The sequence below is a fragment of the Symphodus melops genome (assembly GCF_947650265.1).
Source record: "Symphodus melops genome assembly, chromosome: 10".
Taxonomy (NCBI): domain Eukaryota; kingdom Metazoa; phylum Chordata; class Actinopteri; order Labriformes; family Labridae; genus Symphodus; species Symphodus melops.
In genome coordinates, this window is record NC_136700.1 from 6085893 (window position 1) to 6111655 (window position 25763).

The 25763-nt window shown below is 39.1% G+C and overlaps 1 protein-coding gene across 5 annotated transcripts in view; it reads right to left on the reverse strand.

Annotated features, from left to right (window-relative positions):
- The window catches only part of robo1 (roundabout, axon guidance receptor, homolog 1), a 299362-nt gene that overhangs the window by 215469 nt on the left and 58130 nt on the right, over positions 1 to 25763 (reverse strand). Inside the window, exon 1 of one of the 5 annotated variants that reach the window (XM_079353568.1) lies at positions 1158 to 1482. The exons of the other annotated variants lie outside the window; for them this stretch is intronic. The gene's annotated coding sequence lies outside the window, so the exon portion shown is untranslated. Of the gene's footprint in view, positions 1 to 1157; positions 1483 to 25763 lie in introns of those variants that run through there. 5 annotated transcript variants of the gene reach the window in all.

The window sequence follows — 25763 nt, forward strand, 5'->3', positions numbered from 1 at the left end:
ATGAAACAACAGCAGCATGGAGGAACCTCCGCCTGCTCACAGCAATCCTCACCGTCTTCTTGTGAATCTCAAAAGAAGCGCAGAGCATTAGATTAGTGACAGCAGCAATCACTAAGAGGTGGATCATCACAGCGGGTGACAGTGACAAATACACAGCACCCTCTTCATCTGACAACAAGACACAATAGAAGGCGAAGAGAAAGTTAATCATCATACATGCAACATAGGTAACATTATACTGATGTGAGAGAAATACACAAAAACTGCAACAATAAAGCAAAGTGGAAAGTGTTTTTTTTTTTCTTTTTCATAATGCTGTAAATCAGAATATAACATCAATTTACAACAACTCAGGGCTTAAACGTTTCTTTAGACTGTAAGTCAAAGAGAGATTCAGCCTCTTTCTGGACATTCACAGAGGAGACTCATGGCGTTTTGAAATCCTTCTGTGTGCGTTTAAACTGTATTGATTCATTGTCCGTCACTGTCCATTGCAATCCCTGCTGAGATGCTCCTTTCGGTGCGGCAAGATACTGCTTGCTGAGTAACTCACCACCCCCACCCCCACAAACCATTATTCATTTTATGGGTATCTACAGAATCCCTAAATCATAATTTCATTAACATACTAACAAACTGCATATCCGCATGTGCCTTTATCCAGTTTCACCACTTAGGAAACTTTCAGCACCACAGACAGGCGGACAGCTCCTCCACAGCAGCACGAGCGTCCTGTCAGTCAGTCTGTCAACAGGCTGCTGTGACAGGTAACACGCACACCTGTCAAATCACAACACAACTTGGCACAATCGGTGGAGTAAGCGCATGGTTTGCACCCTCTAATGCCATTCATGCACTTTATATCAAATCAGATGTACGATTTGCTGCCCAAGTATGTGCTGCCCTAAAAAGAGAAGTCTGTCTGCTCTGGATTTGCGCAAAGACATCGTCCTTCACAACCTGTGAAGCCTAAATCAGTGTCTATAGTATGAAGAACTGCAGCCGAGTTTGTATGCATCATACAGACAACCCTGCAAAGCTTTCCTCCACATCTCCAGAAAGGGCAACGCGCTTCATTCTCAACCAAACTGCTGCAGCAGCACATGCTGCAACACCATTCTTTACACACAAAGCTGGTGAAGGGAAATCCAACTTACCTCTCCAAAATGCTGCTGCTGCACGTGTTTGTCCCTTAAAAGCAGAAGTGATCCATACCGGCGAGTCCGTAAAACTTTTATTCGCTGCGCGCGCTGTAGAGAGTGAAGCCGAGCAATTGTATAGCTTACAACTAGTGATCGAGCGAGTTGAGAGGACGCTGGTTATCCCTCGTTTTTACTTATTTGTTATGTTTTCAATTAGAATTAAGGCATAGGAACAGGAGCCAAAGCAGTGTCCTTTGATAAAGCGTATCCTTCAGGGTAGAAAAAGAATATCCTGTGCAGTTATGTACGGTGAGGATCGTGCGGCCGCGGAGAAGCAGCGCATACAGATCTGTCCATGCTTCTCCTGCAGCGAACAGCCGCGTCAGCCTCCCCGGGTCCTAAAGCTGCGCTCAACTAATGACACCGGCGTCAGCATCGTGCCTGAGAGACAAGGAGCCTCTTCAAAATATTTGTTTTCACTAGAAAACACATAAGAATGTAAAAATCGTGTACATGTGTTTTCAAAACCTTCTATAAAAACGTAAAATCTCGACAAATCATCTTTCTATTCTTATATAATTTATAAGGATGCTTGTATGAGACACTGATATTAATCTATTCTGTCTGTCTCCCTACCATGTCTGATAAGACAAAGTTGTGTACTTGTATATCAACCTTTGATTTTGCAGTGAATTTACTCAGAGCAGTGGAATTCTACATCCCACTGCTGGATCAATATCTGATTTATCACAAAATGTAGGAAAACATCACGCTAAGCTCTGGAGACGCTGCCCACTTGAATAATCGCTTCTCACGGACACGTTTCTGTGGATACAGCTTAGATTTTGTGCATCTCTCAACTCACCCACCAGGAGAGCATTTGATAAGCTAGCGTGCGTCTGAATGTGAGCCAAGGGCCCTGAAGAAGAGTCTGTATACGACTTGTACGGAACGGTAGATGAATGCGTCACTTGAAAGTCAATTATCAACCTCATCTGTCTGAAGTGCCAAAAGAGTGTGTGCAACTTTAAACAAGTACTATAAGTCATTCAGACCTACTTCTTGTGTCAGCTATGGAACCACATTTGAAGACAACTGCGATATGAAGGCAGCTCCACATCTATTTTGTAATCTCGTGGTTTTAATGGGCACAATATAAAAGACAGTACAAATGTTGGTGTAGCCAAGGATGGTTGTCTCATTAGTTGCTGGGGAAAAAAAGTTGCTCAAATCCAATAAAATTAAATGTGCAGGCAAGTTTCTCAAACATGTGTGCTGGGCTAGAGTGGAGTCTTTATACATTATAATGCTTTTAAACAAACAGGTGCACTTATTCAAATGCCATGGAGGTGCTAGTCAAATTAGAGGTCACAGATACTGTATATATGATCAGTGGTTGGTGATTCAAAAAGTTTACTTGAAAGCTGTAATTTAATTGTTGACTTGATTTATAAATGTGCAAAAACACCTTAGAAGGTTGGCCAACACATTCATGCAGTTTATCTAACTCCAGTCCTGGTTCTTATCTCTCAGTAATCTGCTGCTGATGATTAAAGAGGATGTTTTCTGGGGTTTTTTTCTAAAATGTTCAAAGGACAAAAGATTCTATTTGGCTTTAAAATTGAATTTCTGTACTGATGCATTTATGTATTCCATCATCCTCTTGAATAAGTCCATCACTTCATGCATTATGTTCCCCAATTCTAATGCTGCCTGTTTGGCTATTCAGTGCCAAGCCTTTTTGCACTCCAGCATTTCTTATGTATGTCTTTTTTACAATCTCATGTATTTCTATAAGGGTAAATACGGATGTAGCCTCTCCCCTGTCAATCATTGCTGAGGCGGTCTTTTGGAAAACGGGCTGAGCAGACGTTCAAGCTGCTCTTGCATCTTAACAGGCCTGTCTGCTGTGGACAGGGAGGGAGAGAGGTCACGTCCAGAGGGAATGAAGAACGAACCAATGAGTCCTAATTCTAACCACGAACTCATAATCCCACACGCGGACCTTTAGTCACCTCATCATCTGCAGGTTGCTATGCTGTGTGTTCAGCAGCAGTGCCAACTGTGTGGGTGTTTCATGTCTGAATTGATTTAAATGCATCAATAGATGAGAAGTGCTGTCTGTTCAGTTGTTTAATAACAATTAGGCTTCATTATATTTTAGGGTAATTAGTTTCAAGGTCTTGGAATGGAGGTTAACATGACGAATTGCTGGCATTATTGACTTGGACAACTGCAAACTGCTGAAGTAAAGTGGCGTATATAACCAATATCATATCAATGAGCTGCACAGGCGTAAACAAGTCCAATAAGAACACTGCTGTTGGCTCATCACGTTAAATTAAGGTGGATTTACAACAAACAAAAAACAGTATAACAACCAAATGTTGTAATTCTGCTTAGTCACTTAGTGTCTTATTTGTATTATTTTGTAATACAACTCAACCCATATGCACTCAGCTCCACTCATCACAATAAATTATGATGGTCTAAAAGTGAGCTGAAATGGCTGAAGTTCTGGCTGGGGGGGGTACTCACTAAAACAGGGATCAGAGAACATAGATTAGGGTAGTATTTGTGATACTTTGGAGTGTGGGGGAAGCATATGATGATGCTGTGGATATACGAATAACATGTAAAAAACTCAAAGATATGAAACCAACATCGCAACATGTTCGATGTAGAGGGCATCCTTACATCTTTATAGAATTAACTCAGCAAACAATTACGCACCAATTTAACAAGTCATCAACACTTGATCACAAACCTGCATTTGACATTTTTGGCCACTTTGAGGATTTTGACCAAGCCTGAAACTCTTTCTTACACAGCATTTAGCTGAAAAGTCTTTTCTCTTACCACCTATGAAGTCATATGTTCACTATCCTCTTAGCCTTGTTTTTGCTCTTGCATACGTTTCTACCATGGTATTAGAGGAAAACTGCATTGAGTTAAAACATTAGTTGTCATATTTAGCAGGTAATTAACAGTAATAGTTTATCAAAGCTTTAAACTAAAGAGACGCCTGCTGTGTCTGGAAATGTGATGGATACAAGTTTGGTGCTAATAACCCCAAACAATGACCCTAAGGAAGATAAAATGCTTGCTTGAACTGCTTGATTTGCTTTTTAAAAGAAGGGGAAAAGGCCTCTGTCTGAAAAAAATAAGCAAAACTGGTAGTAAGGTATACTGGTTGGAGAAAGAAGTCCTATTGTAGGAGCTTATGATGAAAGAAACATCTACAGTAAACATTACAGTACTTGCCAATGTTAAGTAGTTTATGGTCTCGTGTGCCAGTTTTAAGTATTTGTTTATTTTATGTGAAAATGAAGGTGTATGCTTTGAGGTGTGGTTACCAGCACTGGTCCTGTCAGTCAGGATGCAGGCATAGTAATGAATATTTAATCTGTCGTGAAGTTATTTAGTTAGTTAGTTTAGTGAAAAATGGTGGACACTAAAATCAAGATGGTGGACACCAAAATCAAGAATTGTCAAAAAAACCAATGGCTTGTGTCTCCAAGGCATCATAAGCCTAACCAGAGTCTATGGTTTTATTTTATATTGAAAAATATTGATCAATATATTAAAGTAAATCTGTTGGTTAGGTGGCGGTTTAATGCACCATCCACACAGACTCATATCTTATGAGATTGCCTTTACAGTCACTGATGTCAGATCCATTCAAAGTCAATTATTTTGCCTGTGACATGCAGCTGCAGGTCCCGTGTGTCAGAATATGACGTTGAGAGGCAGCTAAAGTTCAAATCCATTTACATTCACTCCATGTGCAAGAATGGAGAAGAAAACTGAGGAGTCAGCTGCAGCAGCTACACTTGATATGCAGGATAAGCGCCTACATCTGCAACTTGTTAATCATATAAAACCAAGAAAGCAATGACACAGAGTGAGGTCAAGCATCAATCCTGAATGAGTGAATAAATCTCCATGACCTTTTAGTCATCTTTTGTTCGAGAAGACAGGTGTGGCTGCGGAGAGAAGCTACCGTATATGTCATTCAAGTTTTCTGATACCGGATGGCAGATTAAATACATTATCAGGATTGTGAGCTCTGTTCATGACATTAGATAAAGCTGCAAGCATGTGTGTGATATTTCATGCTAACCACTGTCTCTCACATGCATTGAGCTGGTGGTGTAGCAGCTGGTAGATGAGAGAGTGTAAGATTCAACTTTTTACTGATTCAAACAGGACTTTTAGCTGAGATTTCATCGTAGCATCTATTCTTTCATGTTCTTTGATGCAATGCCCCATCAGCCGAACCTGCCTCCAGCATACTGAGCTCTAATTTTCACAGGTACTTGATGAAATGATGAATGGAGAATGTTATGCTTTTCAGCTCTGCTACCTTGCAGTAATACTTCTAAAGACACGAGTGTGTGTATCTGTGTGTGCGCGCAGCATTACAGAGAACAGATGGAGAGAAAAGAGGAGCAGTTGCAGATGGGCATTGGTTGACTTGAACATTAACTTGTAGACAGACCGACACAGGTCAGCTTTCCAGGAAGAATGCCACATGTTCGGCTTAACCAGCCAGAAATATCACGCTGCTATTTCAGTGTGAAACCAGCTCTACAATTTAGGCACACACACAGACTGAAAAATAGAGCACTGCACAGATGTTCTTAATCCTCATAGTGATACAAATCTAAACAAGAGTACTTCAATATCTGCTTTTATGACATGCATAATCACAGAAGAAAGACATATCTCTATTGCACACAAGCTGCAGTACAGTTGCAGTATATGTGAACAAAGAGAGTTTGCTGCTGGCAAATCTGTGGTAAGTGAAGGGAGTCTGACAAGTTCAACTTTGGATACCGAGGTGGACTCCAAGTACGTGAAATGTAACATCTCTGAGGAATAAAAAGCCAAAGCTGGTGCAGTTTGTTGAAAACTACCAATTAAATGTAGTTGGGCTCACTTTTGTTCAGGCTCAGCTCACAGTGGGGGGTCTTCTCTCCTTGTTAAAAACATGTCCAAGGTGAGATGGTTTGGCAAACTTTAAGTTGTCTCTTGTTGTGAGAAAACTGTGTTGTATGATACATAAGGAAGTTTAGATCACCAAAGATATAAAAGGCTTACTCAAAACGAGATGTTTTCACAATCTTAACCATGGTGATGAGACTATCACACTAAGAACCAATGTACAGAACAGAATATAGTGCCAAAGATAAAATAATGTATAGAACAAATCATTTATTTCCTCCACCGATTGGCACAAGTAGATTAATTTTTGTTGGTTTTTTGTTGGTTTTTTTTAATTTTTTTATTTCTGTGATTCTAAGTTTCCAACAGTACTGTTACACTATATGGTACATTCTTAAAATTCAAAACTGTTCCACCAATCATTAATCTGCAAAAAGACTTTTGGTCATTTAGTCTACAGTAGAGAATCTATGAGAGATCTATCTCAGCTTTTAGTTATAAGACCTTTTGCTGAACAGGGAATTCAAAATATTACCATCAAAACTGAGACACAGAGCCTCAAGTTTAAATAAGGTCAGACTGAAAACACTCGTGTATACATCAGTCCATCCTAAAATTGAATATGGCGCTGAATTCCACATCAAAAGCCTCTGAATATTTGTTGGGTGATGGAAATGTTGAGTCACATGTTTTTTTTTTCTTTGTATCGTGTCTTTAAGTTGTATGATGTAAAAGGAGCCACTGTAATGCAAGAAAAATTTCAAACTTGGTCTGACAATACATTTCCAACAAGCAATCTATCAATCAATAATTTAAGGAGAGCAGGATTCCTCAAATAGCCTGTTACAAATATGTTTACCGCATTTTGATAGGCTTTTAGTTTATACAAGGTTGTAAAAATATATTTCGGGGGGCAGGAGGAACCAAAATGAGGCAGATCAGTAAAAAGAAAATCTTTTGCCGCAGTTTTGTTTCAAAACATATTGCAATATGCTTTGGAGCAAGTGGGTATAATCCAGCCTACGTGGCAACAGTGGGTGGACAAGGCTCATTTTAATGAACATGTTGTCTAAATGAGATGTGTTTGCTGTAACAGAGCTACTTTTCTGTCTGCATTTTAAAAGAGCCCTCATATCTAAAACAAGCACAGTCCATGCTGGAAGTACTCTATATTTATTATGGAAAGTAAATTATATATATAAGTGTCAGGAAATGTTGGTATAGAAAGTGAAGAAGACACACATCAAACAGTGTCAGGATCTGGAGTAGAACATGTGACCAGCACTGTAACCTCTGAGAGTTCACACACATTATGGAAAGAGAGGAACACAAAGTGAATGCAATGCAAGGTATTTTGCAAGACAAGTAAAGAGTTACTGATTGCCGGTATTTCTTGAATGTTCTTGATGCAACACTACAAACCTAATGGTATTAATAAGACTCTATGCAAGAGAAATAAGAATGTATTCCATGTTTGACAATTGATGTCAGTTTCTAGAAAAGCATACATGTTTGAGTGTACTTTTTTTTAACCTGGGTCTGTTGAAGCGTGTCTTTGGAGACATTTCAGGCTCGGTTGAAGAGGATGAGCCCTTGGTGCAGGTGTGTGAAAAGCCTGAGTTTAAGTCTTTGACCGGCCTGTGAGCAAACCGAGGTAAATGGAGGAAAGGATGTGCAGTCTGCAGTGGGCACTAGGACTCTGACTTGCACTCGTATGAAGACAATAGAAGCTGATGTCCACATCCAAATATGCAAATAGCAATCATGAACGTTTCTTTTCTTGGCGACAATGAGTGCTGGTAATTCTGCTTTAACATTAAAGTAATGTACACTCTCAGCCAACCATTGTGCACAAACCATGTCCAGTCTATTTCCACTGCCAAGTCACCAAAACAGCAGCTTGGTCACTGGCCCAACCCATCAAAATAAAAAGCTTAATGTTTACCCATGGCTTCATAACTGTTTGCAGTCTTGTAGCTCATTGTTCCAATATAAAGTTGAAGATGGTGTGAAAGTATGAGATGCAAGTGCACTTTGGATAATCAGGGTTGATGGATGCATTAAACATACATGGAGCAATAAGCCAGGAGACCGGGTTATAATTCCTTTCGGAAAGAAATGCTGAGATTTCTTTAAAAAGTATTAAAGGTCACATACTCTCAAGACACATTGTAAAGAATATTTGGTAAACTCCCCCAATTATAAGAAAAGTCCAGCGACTGTGTCTTTTGCCTGCAAACTTGATAATGTGTGCTCAAACAGGTTTTTTGGAGATTTTCCCTTCATAACATCACAGAGGGTTTTGACCCCTCCCCTAGGTGGCAGACAGTCCCACAACTAGGTGTTTGATCTGCCATATGTATTACAATTAGGCATTACCAAAATCATTGTTTGTTTTTTTATTCTCAAAGCCTTAAAATTTTTTAAAATTGCTGAAAACTTTATGCTGACATTATATTCCACTCTCCAACCACTTATTGTTTGGAAATATGTCATGACACGACAGTGAGAAACTCTCAAAGTTCTGTGTCAGGGACTTTACATTATTAAATATTGTTGCTGTCTTTACTGATTTATCTTTACTTACCTTTTATTTCTTCAATTTCAGGTCATTTTTATTACTAACCCAACTGCATAGTCCTGCATGTGCCAATAACTGACACAAAGTGATACCAACATTGTCCTATTTTGAAGGTTCGAGTTGCAGACCAAGCTGATTGTAATTGACGTGTTGAGACATACAGTAGGTGCAAAACAACATGCCACCATATTCTTTGTCTCTACACTCTTGTAACTTGTTCTTTCTATGCCATAGATATTGCAGCAGGAGTCATCACTGTACCAAAATGATGTTGCTCTTCACTGTACGCCTGAGCTGCAGAGTGGACACAGCTCAGATAAAAGGGGAGTTCTTTGAATGCCTGCTGGCTTGGTGCTCAGTAGGATAAAGACATGAAATACATTATGTGTCGGAGTTTTCCATCTACTAGCTTCTCTTTTTTCAGCAGTGTGTATTTGGACTATGAATGTTATCCTGGGGTGGTCTGCTCTCTATCTGACTGGGGAGGATGGAGAGGAGACAGTCTGTTCTGTCCTCATCTTCAGGCTCTCATTTAACAAAAGTTTCTTTTTTACTCTTAAATACTCTTCCCCAAATCAAAATGGGCCTCCTTTCCTACTGTAGTGTTGACAAAGGAACAGAAGTAGTTGACAGAAATTCATCACAGCGCTGACAGTATTGCGTTTAAGTGTTATTTCCACTGCTTCCTGCCTTTGTAAGTCTGAAGCCCTACATTAGAGCTTGTCTTGTTTGTTTCAATCACAGTTACTGGCTTTGTGCTGTAGGTACGGCATACATTTTAGGACATCCTCATGTCTCAGACGAAGGTGTCAGACCTCAGACGAAAAAGCATCAGTTCTCAGGAAAACCTCCATCGGGTGTCAGACCTCAGACTGAACGGCCTCAGATGAAACTGTCTCAGACTAAACGGTCAGCAATGCTAACACTTGATAAAAATGATGTTTAGCAGGTATACCATTAACCATGTCCACCCATCTGATTGAGTGTGTGAGCATGATAATAGTTTCTAATTAGCACAAACACAAAGTTCAGTTAAGACTGATTGGGATGTCATTTTTTATCATGAACAAGAGTATTGGAAAATTACATTTTTCTCCTGATTATGTTGATAAATGAAGAGTTCATGTGTCACAAAAGTTATTAAAAAATCCTCCTGAGGGGACAAGCATGTTTGTACGACTGGTTCTATAGTTCTTTTTAAGAACGCTATACAGAAGGAAAGTCTTTTTTAAAAACAAAAGCCAAGCTTATAACATGGGTCCAAATGAATATCAATTCTCCTAGTATTGCTTATCTACACATACTTTAAAAAATCTTAATAGATTAAAAAGACTAAAGAAAGAAACACTAAGTGCAAAGAAAGAGTTACAATCAGGGGGTTACCACATCTAAAGGTCAGCCCAGATGACATCAGTTCATGAAATAGACAAGAATTGTAATGTGCAGGATTCATTTAAATGGACATGAAATGTCCTTTTTTTTAGTCTGAGGTGGTGAAATCCCATCGTGCACTGACGGCTCGTGCGTTACTCTCAGGGTGACCAATTTTTCAAAGATGGACAAGGAGGTCTTCTGTACATCAGGTTAGCTTGACACAAACAAGCACACTGTTTTTACTGACAAATTGGATCAGATTTGCATTACACATAGTACACATACACAAACTCTGATGGATATTTTGAGAGGTATCATCACATACCTTAACAGTAACAACTGGCTTAACTGGCTCAGGAAGCCTTTTTTTTTATTGTTCTCCATACACCTTTCTCCTGGCAGATATGTTATCCCAGCAAACACAGGTGTAGAAAATAGCTTTAATAATGAGTGCAATCCATTTAGAAGGGCCAGTGCCAGGACCCCAGCATTGTCCATGCTGGCTCATTGGCGTGGCTTACTGGGCCACTGAAATGGAAGTCAGCCATCACTAATGTCACACAGGTGCTTTTCTCTTTTTCAGTATGAAATGTTTTTTTCTGTCTGCAGTAGGGAAAAAAGTCTATTACTTAAAAAAAAAAAAAACACACACGAGTAATTTAAGTCTCACACTAAGCAGTCTGAAGTACTGTAAGCAGCAAAGGCAGTAAAGCATGGTATAAAGGGAGTACTCAGTTGTATTGTGATAGATTCTCCTCAAAAGTCTAGATTGGATTTTTATTATGGTTACTGCAGTGCAAAAAATCCATAGGTATTCTGTATTTTATAGGTGAGCATCAAAGTTTTACCATTCACTTGGGATGGCCACAGCAGCACAGAGGGATACCTGACCAATCGGTTTCTCCACAGCAAATAGCTTCTTGTACTGCAAGTTAATTCTGCCATGGAATTAAATTATAAACCATGTCCAAACAAATTAACGTCAAACAGAAAGCAGGTGCGTTTTTTTTTTTTTTTTGTTGTTGACAGACTGAGGGCATTAGCAATCTAACGCATGAGTCCTCTCTCCTTTTAGCTCACGGGGCCTTAGCTTCGAGCCACACACCCCCCGCCCCTCACATTCCCATTTCAGCAGCCATCGGTGTGCATGCACTGCTACACTGCAGAGGGATGGATTAATGTGCCATCTGAATTTGGATCCACTATGAACAGGATTCATCTATGTCCCAAAAGTCAAAGCAGAAAATATTATCAAAACACACATCTCACTGGGGGAATTACCTGTTAAAACATTTATTCTCAGTTTCAATTACTATTCGGTTTCTCATCACAGAGAGAGGAAAATCGCCATGGATGATATTGCCATGGGATATAGAGATAAATAGATTCTGATATCCACTCTGATATTTCTGAGTAAATAATCCTGGTATATGAGTAAAAATGTTCTGTGTGCTTTTCCAATCTTACAGTATTGAGTAAAGGCATGAAGGGTGGAAGCTACATGAGATTGATAGCAGGGTTTTGCTCCATAGTTTAGATGGAGACAGACATACCAGTAGTCTCTGTGTCTGCTCCTGTGATACCGATTATTGATCCAGTGGGCTAATATCAGGGAAGCCATGTGTTTGACTAAAAGTTAATGGAAGATTCATATCATATATGTTTATTTAATCACAAAAACATGACAACTGCGCATTTTTTTTTGCAGATTGCTCCTTTAAATCCCCTATGAGGAGTTGTTGTCTTGTTTTCAAATATAACCTAAATTAACACTGAGGCCTCTTCTAAAGCAAACAAGGTGATCAGAGAGAAGATTTGCTTGTTCTACACTATTATGAATTCAATATTATAACCATTTTAAAACCCGTTACCTCTGCAATGGAGTAGGTGGCCTTGCTAAAGAAACAGTCTTTTTTCACATTTTACACAACAATATTCAAAGTGAGTGACATGTTTGACTGTTAAAATAAATACTAATCAGAAAATGCTATGTTGCATGTACAGGACAAGATCAACAAAGAGTTCAAATGTACAATAAAAGATCCCTGGTGTTGCATTACACTATTACCTCTTTATTAAGGCACGGGATTGTCAGCACGGATGCTATCAGCTTTACACCGGTGCAGACAGGGCTGATGCCACATTATTTAGCTTAATAAAACTAACCCAAAAACTAATGATCATGTAGGTGTACGTAGATACTTTCAGCGCTTGACATCACTGTCAGCAAGCAGCTTCCTTGGCACAACATATACAGTATGTATTCCTCTGTCTGCAGCACATTAATCAGCTCTTTGGCTCCAAGGACTTTGAAAGAGTTAACAAATACAGCTAAACAAAAAAATTAACCATTCAAGTTTTCATGCTGATTGTCAAACCCATAAAAAGTTCCTCACAGTAGCTTTAAAGAAATAACTACATTTGGGGTATTTTCATTTTATAAAGGGAAGACAAAAATGCAGCTCTCCTGCATCTGGAGCCATGGGAGTAGAATCAAAGTTCAGACTTTGTAATATTCCAAAAATGACTTAGGTATTGAGCGATTTCATGAGAATAATCCAACCTTGGCTTCACTCATCATGCTGAAAATCCAAGCTTGTGTAGTGAAGGTTAGTGGATTAAATTATTTATGCGTTTTCACCCAAAAGCAAAAGGCCAGGTGTTGAGGGCCCCATTTATGTAAAAAACTCTCATTGAAACAGTTTAGTGAGGGGGAGGGGAAGGGTAATTGAAGGATTGGTCCAAAACACTATGTGTAAATAAATAAAACATAATAGGGCTAAAATCTAGACCTTGTGTGACCCAATGAAGGCTGGATCAGACTTCTCTGCTGCTCTTAGAGAGTTTGGATGTTTTTGCCAGGTTAAGTATTTTCAGTGAACATTTTCATACAGAAGGCATTAGCAGTCAACAGCCATGCTAGCAGGTGCTGAAATGTGACTTTGTTCTTGTTATTCTGAACATGATTTATTCTTTCACTGCTCAGTCCCTCGTCTTCAAACAAAGAAGGCATGTTTGCTCTGCCTCGGCTCGCTGTGATCTTCCATGTAAATATTGTTGGCTAAACTTGAGCGCATTTATATTCTCACATCTTTGTAAAATGTGGCCAGCAACACGCACACGAACTCTGTGTATAGACTTTGAACTTCATACAGTTTCTTGAGAGAGTCAGATGCAGGAAGAGAAATGGGAAGCAGAGAGCTCATAGTAATAATAAACCGTGCACACTCCCCCTGGTTAAGTGGAAGCTGAGCAGACAATGTACAGTCAGAGGGGGTTAGCAATAATACTGGTAGACACTGAGGGGAGGGTGAGATTGAACCAGGCGAGGCTTGAACAGGTGGTTATCTGCGGCAGAATCACTTGTGAAAGGAGCTTTTGCCCTTTGATAGAGAGAAGATGAAGGGAGGGGATAAGAAATGGTTATTGATCGCTGGTCGCTTTATCAGCCTGAACCCTGATGACCACACAATGCAATCTAAGTTGGTTCAGAAAAGTGCAAAGGTGCCGATGGGTTTTCAGAGCCTCTTTTTTTGCCCAATTTGACTCTTAATTCATCTCGAGTTTTTATGATGGACTTGAATATTAATGTCAAACATTAGAATTACTTTAAATTAAGACAATTTTAATCATGAACAAAAAAACACATCAACACTAAATTTCAAAATATTGACATCTGCCGCATTCATGATCATCAAGTCAACAATTTAAAAATGCTGTCTTTGTGTTATAAAAACAAGGCCCTTATCACTCATAACTATTACAGAGTCATACTCAGTGCTCAAATTCATCTTTTCCAGCTCCAACACTGAGGAAAGGCTTTGACACTACCCAATGTTTGCTCTGCTTAATGTACAACACTTAAAGGCAAACCTGTTAAAAGAGTGACACATCAAGCAGCTACAGAGGAAGATGTTTCCATCAGGATTTATTGGAGTTCAGACAAGACAGTAGAAACTGGACTTGAATTCACATATGATAATAATCAGAAAAGTGCAAATGTTTGACCATAAGGCAGCCATATACTTTTTATACCATCCATCCATCCACGATCAATACAGCTTTTCCTATTCAGGGTCGCAGGGGGCTGGAGCCAATCCCATTTGTCATTTGGCGAGAGGCGGAGTACACCCTGGACTGGTCGCCAGTCAATTACAGGGCATATTTTTTTTATCTTATATTCATACATCCAGAAGTCATAGAGCTTCATTGGCAAGAATTATGAGCTGTGTTTTTGGCTACCTGATGAATATCAAGTCCATAAATACTCTCCGTTGAGTTCAACTTTGGTCTCCAATATATCAACGAGTAAAATCTTTACCTGCTTTTTTTTTTTGTTGGGATAGCATTTGTTAAAATCAAGACCAAAACACGTGTTAAGATTTGAGGAAAACAAGTGATGGTACCATGTGGTTGTTCCTGGAAAATAAATAATAAAGCTTTTATTGAGTTATATCTTAATAGATAGATAGATAGATAGATAGATAGATACTTTATTGATCCCGAGGGAAATTCAAGGCATCAACATGGTTCCTTGGTTCTTGTTCTTTTGTAGCACAATATACAACATGTAAAGTCTTGGCAGCCTGTTTACATATTCAGGGATTTCTTTTAGTTGAGCTTCACTGATCAAACCTGAATAACAAACATCCATATTGCCTGGCCTCAGTCATCTATAGCTTATTAAGTGTGATTGCTTGAACAAAATGCATGGGGCGGATTGCATTAGCATCCTCTAACACATTACCATTCAATAAACAGACAGTATGGGTATCATGGGAGAAGTGTGGTTTATAATGAGCAGCCACATTGCTATTCTCAAATGTCCCACTAAATGCACAAATTCCAGATATATACAATCAGGCACACACAAACACACATGAACACTCACTATAAAGTCAATGAGTGTGCTCCAATAAAAATGCTCTGTTTTGACTTCTGGTCTCTCCAAGCAAGGATCATTTTGGGAACACTGATGGAATACGGAGAGCCCATGTGGCTCGAGGTGGATATCAATTAAAATGATGTATGGCCCCAGTGTTTTCTAATTGGGACATGGTGATGTATTTAATAACACACATTAGAGCCTAATTAAAAGTAAATTGAGCTGCATCCCATTGTCTACTCATCAACATTGTGGATTGGGTGGATAAAAAACTGCAGATGGAGGCTGGCTATGTTTTGAAACACTCACATTTCAAGAATTCTATTTGTTTTCTGCAGCTCAGCTGTGCTCTCTCTGTTTCAGCAGAGCTGCGTTAAGCTCTGGATGAAGAAATTAATCAGCACATTATAATTTAGCATGCTGATGCTCGGATGCTAATGTTTTATGGGATACTTTTTATTGCTCTTATCCATCTAAGAAAAAAAAACAGATGTTGAATTAGATTTTATGGTTGTTCCAATAGGTATCTGTATAGTAGAAATTATTAGGGGTATTTATATCAATAACGTTACAACTACCATGTTAGTATCGGCATCAAGCAGTTCAATAAATATAATATGGAAATTCAAAAAAATTCAGAAATCTATTTTAGCAGTTATTAAAGATTTCTTTTTTACAGGTATCAGTATCAGTATTGGTACTTGTATTAGTATGAGTACTAGTATAGCCAGTATCAGAACCAGTATCATTATTGGTACTATAATCAGTATTGGTATTATCATTAGTATTAGTATCAGAATCAGAGTCTGATACAACGATTCAGCCTAAAATGTGTTAAACTGTGGTTTGAGGTTTTAGCAGTATGCTACAGTGCACCTTCCCCAGTCCCATAACCAATATGCACTGCAAAAAGATTAACCTGTTTCCAGGTATTAATCAAGTAATCGTAAACATCAACATCATGGTCATAGCTGAAATTGTAATGATCATAATAACTAACAAAATGTCTGCAACCATTGTTCAACTACCAATAAACAATCTTACCACTCCAGTTTCAGAGGGAAACTCCAGATCAACCAATAGTATAGGTATCAGAGTCAGATTCAGTAATGGCAAATGTTATCAATCTAAAGTAGATTCATTTGTTTCAACACTTTGTTAGTAATAAAGCTCAGAGCTCTATTATTTTTCTGGTATGTTGGATTTGTCAGCATTTGCAAAAGCATTATCTAAAGAAAGAAGAACAGAAGCATTAGTCATTATTAAATTATATTCCTTGAAAATGATCTTCTTGCGTGACTAAGCGATTGTCCATTGGGACTTTATCTCAGAGCAAGTAACGAGCAAAAGTCAAATTAATGTATATTATTAGCACTCAAAAAAGCTTTTTCACTTGGCAGGAGGTGCCTCCCATCACAGATAAATAGAATATATAGAAAAGGATGTGAAGTACAAAGGAAAAAATAACCTTTCCAGGGAATTATTAGAATAGAATGTTATGGAAAGCCAATTATAAGTTAGAGCTCTGGCATTGTGTATTTACTATTTTGGGATACTGATCTTTGACTTAAATGTCTCTCCACCAAGAGCCCATGAAGGAGCATTTTAGGAGAAAAGGCTCACAGAAGGTAAAATATGGATCCATATCCGAGTTTGTTGGATAAAAAATGCCTTTGTGCTGCTAGAGTATGACTGTTTCTCTGGGAGGTCAGCATACTGTAAATAGTAGTCATACATCCATGCTGACTCCAGAGTAAAAAACCCTCTGAGCACATTTTATGGATTGGTGAAACGTTTGACAGGCTCTCTGCAGCTGGATGTGTCAGTATAAAGGATGATGTGTTTTATGGGGCCTGGTCTAAGCGCTAGATCTGCTCCTATAAACATGCACTACAATTTAGCCAGAGGTGTGCACCGAAAAGGTTATCCAATCACCCCTTTCAAAGTGGCTCTCAAAATGACTGAAAGCTGCTCAACACAGTCATACTATAGCAGCACAAAACAAGGAGTTGTCTTCGATCAGCCGCTTCCGTTCTGGTGGAATTTTTGCTTTTAAAATATTCCTGATCATTCCTTAATCCTGTGTCATGTTGACTTTTTCTGCAAAACAACTTTCTCTAGCTTTTTCTCACTTATATTCAAACGGGAGTAAACACTCCCACATATTGATCTCAAACTCCCTTGTACTGTATTGGTTATCTATATGGTAATGCAGGGCTGCATGTCTCATTTTATTATTTCATCTTTCTCTGTCTCCTCATTACAACAGTACAGAGCGGTGAACACCTCCTGTGTATCTAGATAAGGCCATTTGAATGGATAACACATTCTCCTCTACATACAAAGGGGTTATCTTTTAAAGAGCAAGCCCACCTACTCCTACAAAGCCATTCATCACTGTGGCTCTGTATTCCTTTGTCTTCGGTGGATAATTAGCATAACCTGGACAAGAAGTGCTTATTTAGCAGCAGGAAGATGGATAGATGGATATTATCTGTCCATGAAGTTAAAATGTTGGAAAACGCAGCATTGCCACAAGTACTTTGAGACTCATTTAAACAGAAAACAACATGGTAGGGACTTCTTTGACAGTGGCACTTGAGAATTCCATTTATACCGAGATAAAGAAAGGGGCAGTTGCAATGTAAAATGTAACAGTGGACTCACAGCTGCAATATTCACTGGATGCTTTCTACCATCTTTGATCACTTTCCAGCTTCTCCCCTCTTTTTTATAGAAATGATAAATAGGCAGTAAAGTACAAAGGGAGACAGAGTTTTGCACTTCAAAGGTCTTTGCAATAAATGTTTGTAGTTTTCTTCTGCTGTGTCCGCGGTCAGGTAGGGATAGACTATTCTACAGTGAAATAAACTGTCAGATTGTGCATAGAAACAACTCCTGCAGCATGATCCACTCCTTCACGCTCCATCTGTGTGCTTTGTATGTTCCAAACTGTTATATTTCTGCAAAATGTTTTGGCTTTGTATAGACTCCCTCTCATGAGCAAACCAGAATCTGAAAGAATCTTGAAAAGTTCCTAGTTTTCAGCAGATAACACACTTACACATCAATTAGACTGATAGATCAGCTGTTTTACTTCTTATTAACCAGTTTTTCAAAAAGTCTCAGAGCTTCCCAAAACACGTCTGTAAAGTTTTTAGCCCAAAAAAATCCACTCTGATCCTGCATGTAGTATTTGATTATATAAATCCCTTTATTACACAGCTCAGAACAGGCTAATTCTGTGTATGGAGCTTTGAATGTATTTGACTTGCACCATGCCCTCCTGTTTACGGTAAGAAGAAAGAAATCTCCAAAGAACCTGTTTGAGCACACGTTCTCTGAAAAGTGAAACAGGCAAAAGATACACTGGCCTTTTCTCATAATTTGGCAGAAGCTGACAAATTATTCCAGGGAGTACGGACCAAACAGTGAACATCCTTCTGCATATTTCTGTATTTTCTCTTCGTCCTGGGAATGGCCCGTGGTCAGATGAGCATAATGTGTAGGCAAGTGTAATTACTGAGTTGTGACACATTCGGTCTATTTGTGCTTTAGGCCGTGTGCTGGCGACAGTAAATATAGCTAATTACATCCTCTGCTCCACAGCCTCTTTATCTAAACTCAGCAAGACACAGAGATGCCCACCCAGCACTTCATTACTGTGAAGACACCTAATAGGGACCTGATGTTTTTAACACCTTTACAAATTGCTTTGTAATAGTTGGCAGTATTTAACTAAATGCAAAAGAGGGAATCTGCCCAATTTTTATCAGACCTATAAATGTGCTAATCATATAGAATTGGTTTTTTTCGAGATAACATATTTTTAGAATATCCCTTTGAGTCCTGCATATGGAAAAAAAAAATCATTATTGCTGTGAGTGGTCACATTGTAGTCCCCAGCTCAACTTGACAATGTCAAAATGTCATTAAAATGACAATACTCATTTGTTTGGCTGATATCACTGGATTAAAGAAACAAGTACAATATACTTTTAAGTGGCTGACAAGAGACAACATGAAAGTGAAAGGCTCTTTTACAGATAGTCCCAGGGTCAGTAGTTTACTCATGAGGGAGAGCTCATGAGCTAAAGTTCAACTTTGTCATTCTCAAATCAAATTATGCTGTGTGATAGTAGGGTCAATATGATGGCACAGAATTCATTCCCCATAATTCCTCTGTCATATCTGTGATAGTGTGCTTCTCATTTACTGTATCTGAGAGAATTAATTTCTGTCTTGATGGCAACATAATTATATGTGGCACAGGCAACCAAGGTGTTGATTCAGCAGCCAGGAGGTGTTTGTTTTTTTAAAGGTCAGATGTAAACCCAACGACTAAAAAGAGCTAGTTTGGGATTTGAACAGCAACTTTCACAGCAAGTTCTCAAAAAATATCCTGAATTATTCTTATCCACTGCATATTTTAAATGAAAACACGTTTTAGTTTGAGAGTCGTTGGCTGTAAATTTTTTCAAACAGTCAATTGTTTCACTCACGGTTAACCTTTTTTTGTGAGGAATAAAAAAAGATTGGTTCGGCAGCATGCTGTAACTTCTTTGATACCTACCTGGCAGCAGTGGTTACAAGCAATAAAAGTACTGCAGAGAAATCAATCTATGATATATGCTTTTATAGGCCACATAAAGGCATCGCTATTCATTTGTGTTATTTAAAAACCAGATGGAACTCCTCTCAGAAGTTTGGATTGATTGTCTTGTGCTTCACTGACAGGATTTTAAAGTATTGCTCTGACATTCTGTGCTTGTTGCTGGACGTTAGTCAGCATTTAAACCTTGATTGACTGTCATCTTTTCTTGTAAAGATTTAAACATTTCATCAAAATTCATGTCATGTCACTCATATCAGGTTGACGTCAGCATGTTTCGCAGTTGAGCTGGTGCAGACTGAGCTCATCGATCGCAACGCAGATTATATCTGTGTCTCATAGGTGAATGCTGAGAAAGCATCAGAGAGGTAAACGGGTCCACGCACTAACAGTGCTCACCAAGCAAATGCCAGAAGTGGAGCAATAATGAACAGGCACATTTGTAGTCATTGTGTGAAACATCCTCATTTCTCACAGCTTGTGTCATGCTCATTCACATTCCGGCCACATGAACACACACACACACACACACACACGTCTGGGTCTAACACACCGCTGCTACCCTCGCTCTTCTCATTCTCATTTTCCCCCTCAGCCCTGCCTGATTCCCTGTGGAAGCTGGAGGTCAGCAGTGTTAGGATGGAGAGCTGAAAGAAAGAGAGGGAATGAGGAAGAGTTTCAGGTTCTAACCCCTGAGAATCTCATACAGCCTCTGACTTTATAGCCTTCACATCAGCATGCAGCCCAGAGAGCTGCCTCTGACATATATGTCAGCTCAAGCATATAATGGAAATGCCATTCATTGCATAATCAAAGAGTTAGCATTGCATTGGGTATCCAGCCATATGGAACTCTGTCGCCTATATGGAGAACTTCATATTCTCTTAATTTTCAGTCTAGCTTATGTTCAGGGATTTGTTTTGTCCGTGAGAAAAAAAAATCAATATTCAACCTGTTTAAAAAGGTCAAAATAAAGTAAAATAACCTGTTTTGCATCGAGTCCATTATGCTAGTTACCTTAAACACACAGTATGTAAACAAAAGATGGCGTTGAGGCTGGCAGATAATTATAGGAGTGATTATCTAAACTTTCCAACTAGATAATTATAGATGGACAATCAAGAAGGGAATTTGAGTTCAGTGGTGACATCTGAGGCCAGATTGTTAACTTCATTTATGAAAAGCATGCCTGCATGCTTTTTCACCCCAAAATTCTTGTCCATTGCCTAAAAATTCAGCATTTGATGCACTATGTCTTCTGCCTATTTAAGTTTTCTTAAAGAGATTTATGTGTTGACAGTTTTACGTTTTTGTCAATTTATTGTGTTCTGTTTTCTAAAATGCCAGTGTTGAATTTCCATTGCTGCTGTGTGGTGGCAATCTAGGTTCTTAAGTTGCTTAAAACATTTAGTATTTATGTTTTACCTTCAGGGTTTTATAGAATCAAGTCAAGACAAAAAAGAGAAAACGCTGAAATGCTTTGGTTTAATTTATCTTAATTTAAAGCAATACAACAAAATAAGCGAAAATCTTCTTTACCTCATTTGCTCATTTTCTGGTGTTCAGCTGTGACAAATGAGCACAATGAGCACAGACTAGCTGCCATTAACATTCTCTCTCTCTCTCTCTCTCTCTCTCTCTCTCTCTCTCTCTCTCTCTCTCTCTCTCTCTCTCTCTCTCTCTCTCTCTCTCTCTCTCTCTCTCTCTCTCTCTCTCTCTCTCTCTCTCTCTCTCTCTCTCTCCTGACAGTCACAGTGGCCCCTGCCTCATCTTCATCTGGATCTCCCTGTTTGGAAATAAATCGAATTCATAGAACACCTGAGCTGGCCACAGGAGCCGGGTGGGATCAGGGTCCCAGATGGACCAATTCAAATAGCATTCAATTCTCAGGCAGTTGAAGACACACAAACACACACACACATGCACAGCACAAAGGTTATGGTCAATCAAACCTCTTGTCCTCATGGGTCACATACAAACTATAACCCCCTGCACACACCCACATTCAGTCTCACCACTGCTTTGTTTTGCCTCCGTCGCTCTCCAACTCACACCCACATACACATAAACACACAAGCACTGTCTCTCTCTCTCTTTCTCGCTGCCATTCATTAACTGACAGCTCGACACTCTCCCAGGTGGAATTGTTGGAAGGCGGAGGATTTGCATTTGTATTTTTCCAATATCTCCTCTGGACAGCGGATCATGGGCTTACCATGGGAGAGAAAAGAAGCGGCCAGGCCTGCATCAGGCTGACATTTGTTAAAGACACTCATCTCCTCTCATCGTGTTCTTTTTATAATTCGAGTGAGGGGCCTCCTCGACCTGTTGGCGGTGGCTGTGGGGATGGGCAATGTTGTTGAGGGGGAGGATAGGTTTGTTGTACCCGTTGCATGCTGGGAGGAAAAACATGCAGTTCAAACCTGAGGTCGCACACATGTGAATAAATCTGTCGTTGTTAGTCAGAGCCCGCCAGAGACAAAGGGCTGCTGCTCTCAGTGTGTTACTGCCAATGACTAAACAAAGATCTTATGGATGCTGCCAGAATTTCTGCTTTAAGAATAAGAAAATTAAATGAGAGTGAAATTCTGTCTGCTGAGTCATAGACTTGAGAGAAAGTTTATCCCCAAGCAAAACCACAGCTTAAACAGACAGATGTTATACAAAAAGCCAAGAGCCAGTCTTGTTGATCTTCTACTGCCAAGTTTGGGCATTTTTTTCCCCCTTCAGTGTAACCCTAGAGCATTGATCAGAGTGAAGCAGGATCTTTTCCCTTCAGCGGATTGTACAATAGTTATTTTATAAGCTCTTGACCTTTTGATAGTTCTCCTCTTCTGTTACACTGGGTCTATGTTTCTTCAGAAATGTACAACTGGATGTCAGACGGGGCCACACACAAAACTAGGTTATGGTAAAGGCTCAAAATTCATTCGAAGAATCTATTTCTTATGACCTTCCATACCACTCTATGAAGGGCATGAAGTCAATGACACCAGTTGGCGAGCATCACTGTTCCGAAAAGTGTGTTTATGCTTCAGTTGGATTTAGATATTATATATAAACGTCTATTTAATGTCTGTTAAGGTATTTTAAATAGTCAATAAAAAAAACATTGACCAACAACTGAATAGAAAACAAAATACATTTTCTTTATGTAAAATATACTGCACTAGTTAGCTGCTCTTAATATATTACAGATCCAAACCAAGATTTTATTGGCTATCCATTATTACTGTACCTACAGAGTAGAAGCGGTCCATGCCAGCCTATTAAGGTGTGTTGCAACACCATCAGAATCAGAAATACTTTGTTAATCTCAGGAAGAAATTTGGTTGTTGCCATTGCTTGTTGTTTCGTGGGCGGGATGACACCCTCGGTGGTTGGCGAGGAAGGTGGAAGATCTTCCTTCTTATCGCTCTACCTGGCATCCTGGTCAGCCCGGACAGTCTGGAAGTTGTTCAGGGAGATGTTGGGAACATCCTGATGCAGCCACGTCTCAGTGAAGGGCAGTCCAGAGTGGAGTGAGAGTCACAGTTTCTTTTTGGTACTTTCTGCTGTAACTTTGCATATTCATCTCATGTTTTAGTCCTTCAAAGTTAAATCTGGAAGATTTGTATCTCGCTGCTCATACCACTTAAAGCCACACCTGCATAAGTCAGTACACCGGCTGGGCCACCCCAGTTTAAACTTACAGACATGCTCCAGCTTTGATAGGAAATCAAGATCAACACAGGCTGAGTGCTGTGTTGTGATAAAATCACAGTACAATGTTAGACAAAATATTGTGCCCAAACACACATTTACTGCATGATCATTTAGGTTGGCTGAAAATAAAAAGAGTTTTTGCAGGGACAGGCAATTATTTTGCATTTATTGTGTGTGCAAAAAAATAATCAAGGTTACACACACATTATCTCTTCACAGTCCAGATATGGAATAAATCTTAGACTGTGCTTTATTTTGCTTCATTTTCCACTCAAATCATTGCCAGCTTATAAACGATGTGATGGAGCTCTACGGGTAACAAAAAATATGAAAGCATGGAGTAGAGCAAAGCAGCATTGCATATAAATAAAAACTTTGAAACATGAAATAATGTATGATCATGACTAGGAGTATAAGAAAACGTTCACAGTGAATTCAGGAAGAAGAGGAAAAATGAAAAGATTTTGCTTTTGTGCTTGAGGCAGGAGATAAGGTAATCTCATTCATAGTTTGACTTTTGTGCAGAGCAGAACTGCGCTTCACAAATAGCCTGTGGTCAGAAATGCACAAAGAGCAACCAGGAGTTAAATAGAAATTTTGCAGTTGGGGGATGTTCTTGATTTTATGTTGAGCTCTACTGGACGGATATATTCTGACTGGCACAAGTACAGCCGCTTAAATCACCCTGCAAGAGTCGGAGAACAGTTTTAGCTGTTCTTAAAGGAGGATGTAATTCCATTCAGTGACTTCTGTCAGATTATAATGGTTTATTATTCCAATACTATATTGTTTAAAATTACACATTTTCTACTTTTTTTTCATTTGAAAGCTTGTTTGTACCAACCTTGAGAGTTGGTATCAAAAACCAGAGCCGGCTGTCATCTTGGTGCAAGATATAAGAAGTGATTTGAAACTTGATATTGTTTATGACTTTATGACGTTATGAGCCTTACATCTTCTCATTCTTTTCCCTCAGAAACCACTAACACTAGAGCCCGTTTGTTGTGTGAAATCATCGACGTCAAACCCCAAAATAGCATTGCTACATCGACACTGAGACTGTGAGAAACAGGAATATTAGATTCTGTCTTCATCCTTTTCCTTAGACTTTCCTCATTCTCTTTCTGCACTGATTAAAGCTTTCCCTGGTTAATCCATACAGCATGTATGATTGTGTTCTTAAACAAGCTGATTGAATGGAGGCCTATCAATCCATTTGCAATCCAAGAGATGATGTTTTAGTGCATACATTTTCTTTTTAGTCGCAATTTTAATGTTTGTTATAAGTTAACAATTAAAACATGTCAAAGCTTTATTTTGAATCCTAATGGATGTTTCTAATTCAGTATTTAGTATTTTATTATTTGTTATTTATTTAAAGTCTAACGAGAAAAAACCTACAAATATTTCATATGGCTGCGGGTGGGGGAGGGGTCGTTGAAGAGGTGTTAAATCTCGTGTTAGTGTGTTTGGTAGCTTTGGTAGCCTTGACTTACAGAATAAATCTACAACAAAAGGAGAGTTGGGGTAACTGGACATTGCAAATTAATTTGCTAACTTAACCGCTGAGCTCTTCTCTTCACTACAGCAGTTAGATCATCATATTTTAGAGGCTTAGAGCCACAGACTAAGCTGCTGAATTAAAGGAGGTAGGAATAAGAACGTCTCTAATTATCAGCACAGCAGTGCTCCGTCTCCAATCCTCTCACATCACCAACTATAACTCCAACAATTTTCAAGTGATGTGCAGCCGCATCCCACCGGTTTACACAGTGGAGTATAAACAATCTATGAAGTCTCACATGTTTATTTGGGTGTAGCTTTGTGCTACATCATTCAGAAATGGATCTGCACAAAGAAATATAAAATCAGCTGATCCATGAGCAGATTGCAGTTCCTCTCTACAAAAGGATCACAGAAATACACAACCTGCTGGATTTGTTTGCACTATAGTTTCTAATTTGGGAGATTCTGTGAAGTGTGAACTTAGAGATGGATATCTGGACACACAAACAAAACTATCTGTACTGTCCTTTCCCTCTGTTATTTTAGTTTTTCTTTGTTTGAATACGTTCAAAGTGGCGGGAAGTTGTGAGATGAGGGCATACAGCCATCTACAACTACATCACCAGCATGTTTGAGCCACGGGGAGAGAGAGCCCATTGATTGTGTCACCTTTTCCTCAGGCTGCAGGCTGTGTGGGCTCTTTGTAGGTCCGGCTCTCAGCAGAGGACTCAGGCACTCGTACATGAAAAGATCCAGTGTAGAAAGCAGCTGTGGCTGAAGGAGATTGCCGAACACAGCTACAAACTCCTCTTTTATGTCCTGCTGTCTACATGGTTTGCTCTCTCTGTCAAACCTGTCTCTCTCTTTCCCATTCGTCTCTGTCGTCCCAATGTGCTCTTTTTAAAGGGTGTATTATTATGCTTATTTATTACATTTAAAAAATACACTGTGTTTTTCCAGAAACTGGAAGAGTTCAGATATGAGGGTGTAGGTTTGCAATAGTGTCTGAGG